Source organism: Bombina bombina, chromosome 2 (assembly GCF_027579735.1).
Source record: "Bombina bombina isolate aBomBom1 chromosome 2, aBomBom1.pri, whole genome shotgun sequence".
NCBI classification, from domain to species: Eukaryota; Metazoa; Chordata; class Amphibia; order Anura; family Bombinatoridae; genus Bombina; species Bombina bombina.
In genome coordinates, this window is record NC_069500.1 from 98826199 (window position 1) to 98838471 (window position 12273).

The window sequence follows — 12273 nt, forward strand, 5'->3', positions numbered from 1 at the left end:
AAAAAATCCTTATGTCAGATTCATTATCTTTGTGTTTCTTTGTTCCAATACACATTGTTTCTTTAAATGATTCCTGATTTCAGGGATAGTTGGTAATGATCTCAATTTCCATTTTTTGCAGATCAAATATCTGGTGGCTAAAATAGATAAAATTACAAATTTTTCATTGGGCTGATGTCCACCCTCAGATTTTAAACATAATATAATTTGATACAATGAGAGAGCTAATTATTCAATTTTCAGTTTGTTTTTAATCAAAATTCTAGCTTATTCCATAAATTTCTTATCCTAGAACATTGCCAAAACATGTGAATCAGATCTGCAGCAGGGTAAGAACACTTAGGGCATTTGTTAAATTCCTCATTTCGAACTCTGAGACCCCTTTCTGGAGTGAAGTAAGCCCTATGCAAAAGTTTTAAATGTGCATCGCGCCAAGTAGTAGAGAGAGTAGTCCTTGCTACTTTGCTCACTGATAATTGAAGAGTTTTTAGCTCGATGTTATTATGTGGAATTAGGGTGTTCCAGATCGAAGCCACCCTCTCCATATTAGGGGTGTCTTTGCTAATGCCCAAAATGTGATAGCAAGGGTCAATGGACATGGAACCCTCCTTGGTTATTGTTAACCAGCTTTCTAACTTACCAAGAGTCCAGCACCAGCCAACCTTTTTGGTAAGTTCAAGGGCAAAATTCCTTATCTGCAGATAAGCAAAGAAGTCTTTATTAGACAGATTGAATTCGTTCTTCAACTCCTCAAAGGACTTAACACATTTTCTATCTTGATCAATTAAGTATATAGCCCTATCTAAGCCATTATTGTGCCACCTGCTGAAGACCGACGAGTCTAAGCCTGCTTGAAAATTGGGATTTCCTATCAAAGGGAGATATTTTGAGGCTGTACTATTTATTGGGAGAGATTTAGTTAATTTCCACCATGCTTTAAGATGGTTAGTTATAGTTTTAAGTTCTTTAATGCCTGTTGGCAGGTCTTTTGCCGCAGAGTGAGTCAGGGTTGTTGGTAAGAACGGTTCACATATACTTAATTCGAGTTCATTATTTAAAACATAATTCTTGGAGAAGATTTAGTCCGCTACTATGCGGGCTAAGAAACATAAATTATAAGATCTCAAGTTTGGTAATGCTAAGCCTCCCAATTCTCTTGGCACGGCCAATTTGAAAAAATAAATCTTAGATCTTTTCCCCTGCCAGATGAATTGTCTAATTGAGGTATTCATCGAGCGAAAATCTTTTTCTAGTAAGATTACTGGAACATTCTGGAGGACGTAAAGCAGCTTTGGAAGAAGGACCATCTTAAATAGTGCTTACCGACCAGAGATTGATAATGGTAAATTATGCCAAGTTTTGAGTCTTTCTTTAATGTAGGTGAGCATTGGAGTTATATTTACTTTACACAAATCTCCCAAATCAATTGGAATATAGATCCCTAGATATTTAAAAGATTCTGTTATCACTCTAAAAGGGAAATGAGATATGACTAGTATTTTTCCTAAGCCAAAGCAACTCGGATTTTGATGCATTTACTTTATACCCCGAGAAGGAGCCAAAATGATCAGTAATTCGCAAAAGTTTTGGTATATTTAGTTCAGTATTAGACAGGTAGACAAGTAAATCATCTGCATATAGTCCGATTTTTATTTCATGTTTTCGGATTTTTATGACATCCAAATATTTTGTTATCATAATTGCCAATGGTTCTATAGCTACGTCAAAGAGAAGCGGGGAGAGAGGACAACCCTGGCGCGTGCCCTGTTCAGTGTAATCGAGGGAGAAACAACATTATTTATTATCAGGCTTGTGTAAGATTGATTATATACGTTCTTTATAAATTTGGGAAGATTACCCTTGATCCCAAATTTTGTTAGAGAAGTTGTTATATGTTTATGGGTTACTGAGTCAAATGCCTTTTCTGCATCGATTGACAGGATAGCCAGATCCAGGAGATCCTCTCCCCCCGCTACTCCCGTGGGCAATTTCTGGATAAATTCTATTGTAACGAGTAATTCCCTCATTTTTGCTGCAGAATTACTATTATTAAGGAAACCAGCTTGGTCCGGGTGGATTGTTTTTGCTAGGATAGTCTGAAGCCTGGTTGCTAAGATTGAGGACATAATTTTGTAGTCTGAGTTTAGTAGGGCAATTGGTCTATAAGACTCTTTGCAGGTGGGATCTTTCCCATCATTTAAGATCAGGGTAGTAAATGAAGAAGAAAAGGACGGCGAAACCGATTTATCGTTAATGAAAATATTATTGTACAAATTGCCCAGGTAAGGAACTATCTCTGTTGATAAGATTTTGTAGAACTCGTTGGGTAAGCCATCCGGGCCAGCAGCTTTATTAAAGGGACACTGAACCCAAATTTTTTCTTTTGTAATTTAGAAAGAGCATACAATTTTAAGCAACTTTCTAATTTGCTCCTATTATCAATTTTTCTTCATTTTCTTGCTATCATTAAATGAAAAAGAAGGCATCTAAGCTTTTTTTGGTTTCAGTACTCTGGACAGCACTTTTTTATTGGTGGATGAATTTATCCACCAATCAGCAAGGACAACCCAGGTTGTTCACCAAAAATGGTCCGGCATCTAAAATTACATTTGTGCATTTCAAATAAAGATACCAAGAGAATTAAGAAAATTTGATAATAGGAGTAAATTAGAAAGTTGCTTAAAATGTCATGCTCAATCGGAATCACGAAAGAAAAAAATTGGGTACAGTGTCCCTTTAAGAGAAAGTTTAGTGATCATTTTCTCTATTTCTTCCCTTGTGATGGGAGAGTTACATAGAAACATAGAAACATAGATATTGACGGCAGATAAGAGCCATAGGCCCAGCAAGTCTGCCCGACCTTACCTAACAGTATAAACTTATCTAGTTCGTAGGATAGCCTTATGCTTTTCCCATGCATTTTTAAAGTCCCCCACAGTGTTTGTTGCTACTACCTCTTGAGGAAGTTTATTCCATAAATCAATCACTCTTTCTGTAAAGAAGTGCTTCCTCAAGTTACTCCTGAATCTACTACCCTTTAGCTTGAGCTCATGACCCCTTGTTCTTGAATTTTCCATTTTATGTAAAATACCCACATCCTCAGTTTTACTAAACCCTTTAATGTACTTGAAAGTTGCTATCATATAACCTCTTTCCCTTCTCTCCTCTAAGCTATACATATTTAGGTCATTGAGCCTATCCTGGTAAGTTTTATTTTTTAGACCATGTACCATTTTGGTAGCCCTCCTTTGCACAGATTCAAGTTTGTTAATATCCTTCTGAAGATATGGCCTCCAGAACTGCACACAATACTCAAGATGAGGCCTAACTAATGATCTGTAAAGTGGCATAAGAACCTTACTATTTCTGCTGCAAATACCTCTACCAATACATCCAAGCATTCTGCTAGCCTTACTCGCTGCATTACTACATTGTTTACTAAGTTTTAAATCATCTGAAATAATAATTCCCAAGTCCTGTTCCTCATCTGTAACAGTCAGTAAAGTGTCATTGAGTCTGTAATTAACATTTGGATTTTTCTTCCCTAAATGCATTATTTTACACTTTGCTGTGTTAAACTTTAGATCCCAGTCGTTTGTCCAATCCTCCAATTGTTGTATATCACTTCTCATTTTGTCTACCCCCCCCTGGAACATCCACTCAGTTGCAAATTTTTGTATCATCTGCAAAGAGACATACTTTCCCCTGTAGCCCTTTGCTGATATCGCAGATAAATATGTTAAACAAAACAGGCCCCAGAACTGACCCTTGAGGAACACCACTAGTAACAGCCCCCTCTGCTGAATGAACTCCATTTACTAAGACACTTTGTTTTCTGTCCTTAAGCCAGCATTCCACCCAGTTCACAATTTTTGAATCTAGACCAAGGAGATACAGTTTGTGAATTAGTTTATTGTGTGGGACGGTGTCAAATGCTTTGCTGAAATCTAGATATGCTACATCAACTGCTCCACCCTTGTCTAATACTTTTGTTACATAATCAAAGAAGTCAATTAGATTAGTCTGACATGATCTCCCTGAAGTAAAACCATGCTGATTTTGGTCCTCTAAATTGTTTGTCTTTATGTAAGTCATAATTCTTTCTTTTAAGAGGCTTTCCATTAATTTCCCTACTACTGAAGTTAAACTAACTGGCCTGTAGTTGCCAGATTCTTCTCTACTGCCCTTTTTATGAAGAGGTATTACATTTGCTATTCTCCAATCATCTGGGACATCTCCTGTTAATAGTGACTGATTAAACAGATCAGTTAATGGGACAGTTAGCATTATCAGGACCCACTGCCTTTTTAACATTTATTTTTGATAATGCTAACAAAACCTCATCCTCTGTAAAAAGATTACTGTTAAGCTTGTTTCTATTTTTCGTAGCATCCCTTAATGTAGACATTGTATCTTCACAATCTTTTGTGAAAACAGAACAGAAGTAATTATTGAGACAGTCTGCAATCTGCTTATTTCCTTCTATTATTCTACCATCAACTGATTTCAATTTTACTATTCCTACCTTATTTTTTCTTCTTTCACTGATATATCTAAAGAATGTTTTGTCCCCATGTTTTACTGAGTTAAGACTGACAATTGCTTCAGGTGTTACTTTTGGGTATGTAATTTTGTTCCAGAATTCGGTAGCTTTTTCTGTGTCATACCCTTTACTTGTGTACAGTTCCTGAAAGTATTGTAAGAATAAATCCGAGATTTCTTCGGGCTTCAATAGCTGTTTCCCGTTATGCTGGATTTTTTCTACAATAGGTTTTTTATTCTCATTTTTTTTTTTTAATATTTTTTATTATTAATAATAAAGTTCAGGAAAATAATAACATACAATGCTATGCAAGACAAGTAATAGAACCTCATACATGTTACAGATGATTTTGTGAAGTGAGGTACAATAAGAGTAGTTGGTCATTCTGATGAGACATAACTCTATATGCACTAAACCTTTCTTTAACTTTTCTACAATGAACTGTCCACGCATTAAATGGCCGGCGGGTCATCTCAGGACTCTTTAGGCCATAAGCATTTGGTATATACACCAACAACTAGAAAAAAAAACGAGTGTATTTGGAGAGAACAACCTCAGAGTAAATAGGAGTGGAAGAGAGAGGGGAAAGAGAGGAAGAGGGGAGAGGAAGAAAAAGGACGCGTAGGGCCTGCAACTGTCAATCTTACTCGCTACATAATGACAGAATCAGCTCAGATGTTTCCACATTTCCCAGATTCCCGAATGTAGAAATATTTTGTTACGTTGAGTGAAAATTGGGCCTTCCATTATTTCTAGATAGGTCATAGTTTTAACTACTTCCCCCCATGTGGGTGGTGTCTGCTGCCTCTATAGTCTCGCTATGGCTAATTTGGCTGAGATAAGTATATATACAGAGAGTAAGGCCTCTGAGGCCGTGGCTGTGTCTATGTTTAGATGTAACAGGGCTGTTTGCGGGGAGGTTTCTAAGCAGGGGAGTAGATTCCTGCATTTGTGCGAGACTGTTTGCCAGAAGGGAGCCAGTTTCGGGCACTCCCACCATATATGAGCTGGCGAACCCACCATCCCGCACTGTCTCCAACATAACGGAGAATTGGTCTGGGAGATTTTGTATAGCCGGAGTGGGGTGAGATGCCATTGTGTACATACTTTAAGATATAACTCCAGTAGAGTAACACAGTGGAGAGCTTGCTTGGTTAGAGCCACTGCACGGGCCCATACATCCTGTTCAACTCTGAAGTGGAGAGCTTTTCCCAGGCCAGTGTGTACGCTGACCTGTAGAAAGTAGGGGAATTCATCAGGTCTCTGTAAGACACCGATAGTGATCTGGGTGTCTTCATGTTATTGCTCCATCTTTTTTCCCACACAGTGGGCTCTCTGGGAGGCTGGTTCAAAAATCCCCAAGATTTTAATAAGCTTTTTAGCCTCCAGAACTCAAATAGGAGAAGTTGGGGCGGATTGTAAGTATTAGCAAATTGCGCCTCTGTGATGAATTGACCGTTAATAAACAAGTCTGCCATGCAGTGAATACCATGGCCCTGCCACAGATGGGGGTGGGAATCTCTAAGGGCCGCTAGCAGGCCCGTCAGAGAATGGACGGGAGAGGGGTGAGGGGCGATCTGAGGGAGAGAGCGCAATCTGTCCCATAGTCGGAGGGCGTGAGAAATTATCACATTCTGAATTTTGTAAGATGACCTAATGTGCTTGGGTAGCCAAATAAGGTCTTGTAAGGTGAGTGGGCCGGGGAGCATAGCTTGCTCCAGAGTTTGCCATTTATTTTTGTCGTCAATGGTCTTCCACGCTAGAACATGGGAAAGTCTAGAAGCTTCCTGGTAATAGGCTATGTTAGGGGCGCCTGCGCCCCCACTCAAGAGTGGTTGTTGAAGTAATCTGGTGGCAACCCTAGGAGGTTTGTTTTTCCAGATGTACTTATTACATATTTGCTGATCAGAGGCTTGGGTACAGGGATAGGGAGTGAACGAAATAAGTATGTGAGCTTGGGGAGTAGGAGCATCTTAAATGCAGCAATACGCCCCAGCCAAGAGATGCATGGAACACTCCATTTATCAATGCTAGACTGAAACTGCTGGAGGAGAGGGTAGAAGTTGGACTCAATTATAGTGGGAATGCTGCAAGAGAGATAGACTCCAAGATGCTTTATCCTCTGCTGAGACCAGTTAAATGGGTACCGGCGCTGAAGTTCTGCAAAGTCAGCTGCTGATATATTGATGGTATAGGCCTCTGTCTTGCTGATATTGAGCTTGTAATAACTAATCTGTCCAAACCGATCCAGCAGCTTAAACAGTGCCGGGAGGGAGTGGAGAGGATCTCTTAGGAATATGGTTAGGTCATCCGCAAATAGGGCGGTTTTTTGAAGGGTGCCCTCCAGTTCTATACCCCAGATTTCAGGGTTATCTCTAATCGCCTCAGCCAGAGGTTCCATAACTAGGGCAAAAAAGTAGCGGGGAGAGGGGGCAGCCCTGTCGTGTCCCGTTAGTAATCGGGAAGGTCGGGGATCGGAATCCCAGGCCTCTCACCGAGGCCAAGGGGGCCACATACAAGGCTTTGACACAAGAGCTAAAACCCGGCGGAAAACCGAATTTGCTGAGGACCTCAAATAGATATGTCCAGTTGACCCTATCAAAAGCCTTTTCGGCATCTAAGGCTAGGGTCGTGCATGGGAGATTTCGTCTCTTGGTTTCAAAATATATGTTAAGGATCCGGCGGGTATTGTCTGGCCCCTCTTGGCCTGGAGTAAAGCCCACCTGGTCACCATCCAATAGCGATGAGAGAACTTTGTTTAATTTAAAGGCCAGTAGCTTCGCCAGCAGCTTCACGTCTACGTTAATCAGCGAAATGGGGCGGAAGTGTTCACATACATTAGGGGTTTTACCTGGCTTCGAAATAGTTACTATGGTCGCCTCTAGTAGCTCTGTCGGTAGGGAGCTAGACTGTCTAGCTAGGGAGCAAACTCTATTAAGGAGCGGTGCTAACTGAAGGTGGAACGATTTGTAGAAAAGAGCTCCAAAACCGTCAGGGCCCGGAGCTTTGTGGGATTTAAGGGACTTAATGGCATAGAGGACTTCTTTAGTGGTAAATGGAGCATCAAGCAGATTTCTCTGGTCCTCCGAAAGGGTCGGTAGAGAGAGGGTGTCTAGAAAGTCCCGAATATGCTGTGCGGTCGGGGCAACGTGGGCAGGGGTATTGGCTAGATTGTATAATGAAGAGTAATAGGAAGCGAAGGCTTTCCCTATGTCTGCTGGGAGTCGAACTGCTCCCTGGGGTGTATTGAGGTATGGGATACGAGCTTCAGCAGTTCTTTGTTTGAGTTTGTTGGCCAATAGTCTATCCGCTTTGTTTCCTTTGGCATAAAATGCCTGTTTGAACTTCTGAATTTGTGCTTGGTGCTTTTTTAATTCTATGGCTGCGATTTTTGTTTTAGTGGCTTCAATTTGGGTGAGAACTTGGGGGTCTAATGACGCTGCATGCAATGCATTCAGGTTCCTCAGAGAAACATGGAGCTGGGCAAGCGAACTGCCCATCCTTTTCTTGTGCTCCATGTGCAGTTTAATGAATACCCCTCTGAGGTATGCCTTGAGAGTACTCCACAGGCAAAAGTCATTAACCGCACCATTGTCATTTACGCTTAGGAATTCGGAAATCTCTTTCCGGATTAGTGTGATCTGTTCGGGACTGGAAAGGAGGTGTTCTGGGAGTGTCCATGAGGATCTGAAAGGGATACTGTTGGGGGTTTTCAAGATAAGCTGAACCGAGGAATGGTCAGACCAGGTGCACTCAGGCATGAGTACCGACTGGACCGAATCCAAGAGTCTGGGCTCACAGAAGAAATAATCAATTCTGGTGTAGGTGTTGTGTACTTTAGAGTAATAGGAATAGTCCCTAGAAGAGGGATGGTGGGAACGCCAGATGTCGAACAGATTATGTTGAGCCAGAAGATTGTTGAATTGTTTGGCATTTCTAGTGGTTTGTTTGTCACAGGGTTTGAGTTTGGGAGAGCGTCTGTCTAGTGTAGGGTCTAGGAGCATATTAAAATCCCCCGCTAGTAGTAGGTTTTGGGTTTTATGAGAGGTCAACAGTCGTAAAAACTTTCTAAAGGCTCGTATTTGTCCCGAATTTGGGCCATAATAGTTGGCTAGAGTATATGAAGTGTTATCTAGTCTACAGGTCAGTATCAGAAATCTACCCTTTGGGTCCTTATAAGTTTCTATTTTCTCAAAGAGTATGGATTTGTGTATCAAAATAGCTACTCCCTTCGATTTCCCTGAGAATGAGGCTGTCTCCACCACTGGATATTGCTTACAATGGAAGGGTATAGGGGTACCATCCGCCCAGTGAGTCTCCTGGAGAAAGGCTATTTTAGATTTAGTGCGTGTTAGGTAGCTAACTAATCTGCTTCTCTTGTCAGGAGTATTAAGCCCTCTAGTGTTAAGTGAAGTTCAGGTAAGGGACATGTTGAAACAACGTTTGGGGGAGAGGGGGTAGAGAAGAAGTAGTAGACAAGAAGAGGGGAGAGAGGGAAGAAAAGAGAAGAAAAAAAAAAAAAAAAGGGGGAGAGGGAAGAAGAAGTTAGAACTAGAAAGCAAAGGAAGAGGGGGGGAAAGAAAAGTACCAGAGTGAGGGAATAAGAGCAGTAAGAGGTTGCTTGTTTTTGGACTTCTGGTAAATTCCAGATAGGTGCAACACTGAGTACAATTTATAACAGTCCAAATGGAATGTAAGATAGATATTGCTGTATAGTCAAGGGAAACAGCTTTAATCGCCTTCCCTAGTAAGGGAGGTACATTAGAGTAAAAGGGAGAGGGGGCTAGGGTCTATGGGGGGGGGGGGGATGCGACACTCAGTATAGTTTATGGCAGCACAAATGAACTGCAAGATAGATATGGCGGTGTAGTTAAGAGAAACCACTTTATATTGGAGAAGGGGGGAAGGGGACTTGGGTCTATGGGGGGGGGGTTGTTAAGATTTTTAAGTAATTTACTGTTAACAGCGGGCCATGCGTAGGGGGGGGCCAGCCGCACACAAGCTATATGATGAATGATATATGATATTAGGGGGTGATGGGGAACCAAAATTGGAGTGAAGGCCTTATAGCCTGTCAAGTGAAAAAGTTACAAGATACTTTAAAGTTATGTGACAGTGATAACAAAAAACATTCACTAAATATGTGAAAAAAAACAGTAACTCTATATATAAAACATCATTCAGAGTACTAATCTACAAATAACAGCAATGTTTCACTGAAGCTAAAGGTATGGGGATCAAAACTTAGGTTGTCGGCCCTATGGCCTTCACATAAGAAGAGTATATAACAATGGAGATTGTGTAACAGTGATAATATATAGTAAACAGGAAACAAATAAGAGAACATTAATTACACAATTAGTACTTCGTTAGAATTGTTAGCAGTTGAAACATCGTAAAATGAGAACTGGGAGTCAGCTTGGCATTGCATTGCGGAACTCTAGTTAAGTAAGCATCTATGGGACATTAAAACGTAGGGTGTGCGCTGAGCAGCAATATTTTTCACACTGCTCTTTAAAATAAAAACCTGCGTATAATCTGTATTGTTGGAGTTATGTTTACAGCTAGTGGATTGGGGGGATATGAAAGTGATAGTTTGCTGTGTTACACTAAATGATGCTAACTTTGTTATAATTAGGCTCTTATCTAGGAGCTCAATATAAGCTGTCTATGAAAGTTACCTTCTGCACATGTAAACCATCAACTCTGTCTACCCTGCTTCCTCTATCACTAAAGGGTGCTGTGTTCAGGCCCTATGGGCTGAGCTGCCAAATTACATAAAGGGCTGCCTAGACTAGTACCATGTCTAAATATGCTGTATATGAGTTTGAGACTGGTATCATCAGTCATAGCCATGATTGCTAGATACGTAGGAGATGTGCTCCGGTTGGGCCCACACCGAGCATTCGAAATCTATATATTAGTATGACCATGACTGATAGGGGTAGGCGGTGAGCAATTTACCTGCGGGGTCTAGGCTATAGGTCGCTGCACAGCTAAGACAATGTTGTTATTTGTAAACAATAATGGTAATTGATAGGCAAGGAAGTCTCTACTAGATTATAAAAACATTAGAAAGAGCATTATAAATGAATTATAAAACAGTAAAATCAAAGGAAGATACTTATCGTCCAGAGTCCACTAGAGACAGCACAAAAGTCCAAAGAGTTCCAGATAAGTTGAAACACAGTCCTTCACCAAACATACGGACAGTGTCTCACAAAAACTGAACATGCCAAGTAGACTTCAGGTTACAGTCCCATCAGTATATCCTAGGAAGTTGGTGAACCAGATCTGTGTCTCTGAGGCAGAGTGGACCAATCCTGATTCTCATGTCGCTTCTGTGGTCCAAGGCCTCGAAAAGAGGGAGTTGACCGGTCCTGGAGCCTTTAGGTCCCTGCAGCGCCCTGTCGGTCTGCAGAGGTGGTAGAGGCAGTCCATTCTGTTGCTGAAGCACTTAGCTGGATTTGCTTAGGTTGAAGTTTATCTTTTTCTTTATCTTTATGGGGAGGATACAGATTCCACATTTTTAGAAGCTCATATCCTCTGGTTGAAGTCTGTACAGTGAACATCTGGTTGTTTCGGAATATTAACAACTTTATGGGGTAACCCCATCTATACCTGATGTCATTTTTCCGTAATATGGAAGTAATTTCAGTGTAAGTCTTTCTCTTTTGTAAAGTCCTCGCAGATAAATCGGGGAAGATTTGTAGGCCTTTGAATTTGTCTGGGAGGGAAGGTTTCTGAAAGTGCGCCCTCTGGATTCTCTCTTTGTAGGTGAAATAGTGAAGCCGGACTATTGTATCCCTTGGCTGGTCATCCGAAAGGCCCCTGGGCTTGAGTGCGCGATGCGCACGGTCTATTAAGGCTTCTATATCTGTGGCAGGTGGGGCTAGCACATGAAACAGTTCTTTTAGATATAGATGTAGGTCAGCTGCGGAGACAGTCTCGGGGATACCTCGGATCCTAAGGTTGTTCCGCCGAGATCTGTCTTCCAGATCAGCTATTTTGTCATCTACAACTTCAAAGTAATCCGCCAAGCTCTGCGTGTAGGATTGCAAATTAGAATGTTCTACAGCTGCATCCTCTTGCCTTCTCTCCAGGGTGTCTATTCTTTCGTTGGTACATGAAATCTCTTTTTTGAGTTCAGCCGTGGAAGCTGCCATATGGGCTGTGAATGAAGCATGATGTTTGTCCAACAGGGACTTTAGAGATTCCATAATGAATGAGGGAGTAACTGTCTCAGGCGGGGCTTGTTGGAAATTCTGCATAGCCGCCAATGTAAGTTCTGAGGAATCAGATCTGGGGGAGTCTGGGGGCTCCAAATCACTCTGTGGGGTCCCTCCAGAGGGCCCAAAATGGTCCATTACAGTTTTTTTGGTAAAAAAGGCTGCTTGTTCTTTTTTCCCTTCGCTGACTGCGACATGTTGGATAGGAGGTAAAATGTATACTCTGTAATGGGGGTCCTTGAAAAGGATATGTCCAGAAACGTCAAGGTGTTTCTCCTTAGGAGGTGCTAGAAATCACTGTGTGGTAGACAGGCCTAGGTGGCATAGTGGTGATTATTCCATGTAAGGCAGAAGTATTTCTTAATCAAACTAGAAGTGCCGTTGGGGCTTGGGGCATCTGCCTAATATTTTAATGTCTAGCAGGTTCAGTCTTTTATAGAATAATAGATCGCTCTGTACTTGAACCAGGCGAAGGGCACCCTCCCTGGGGAGATTGCCAGC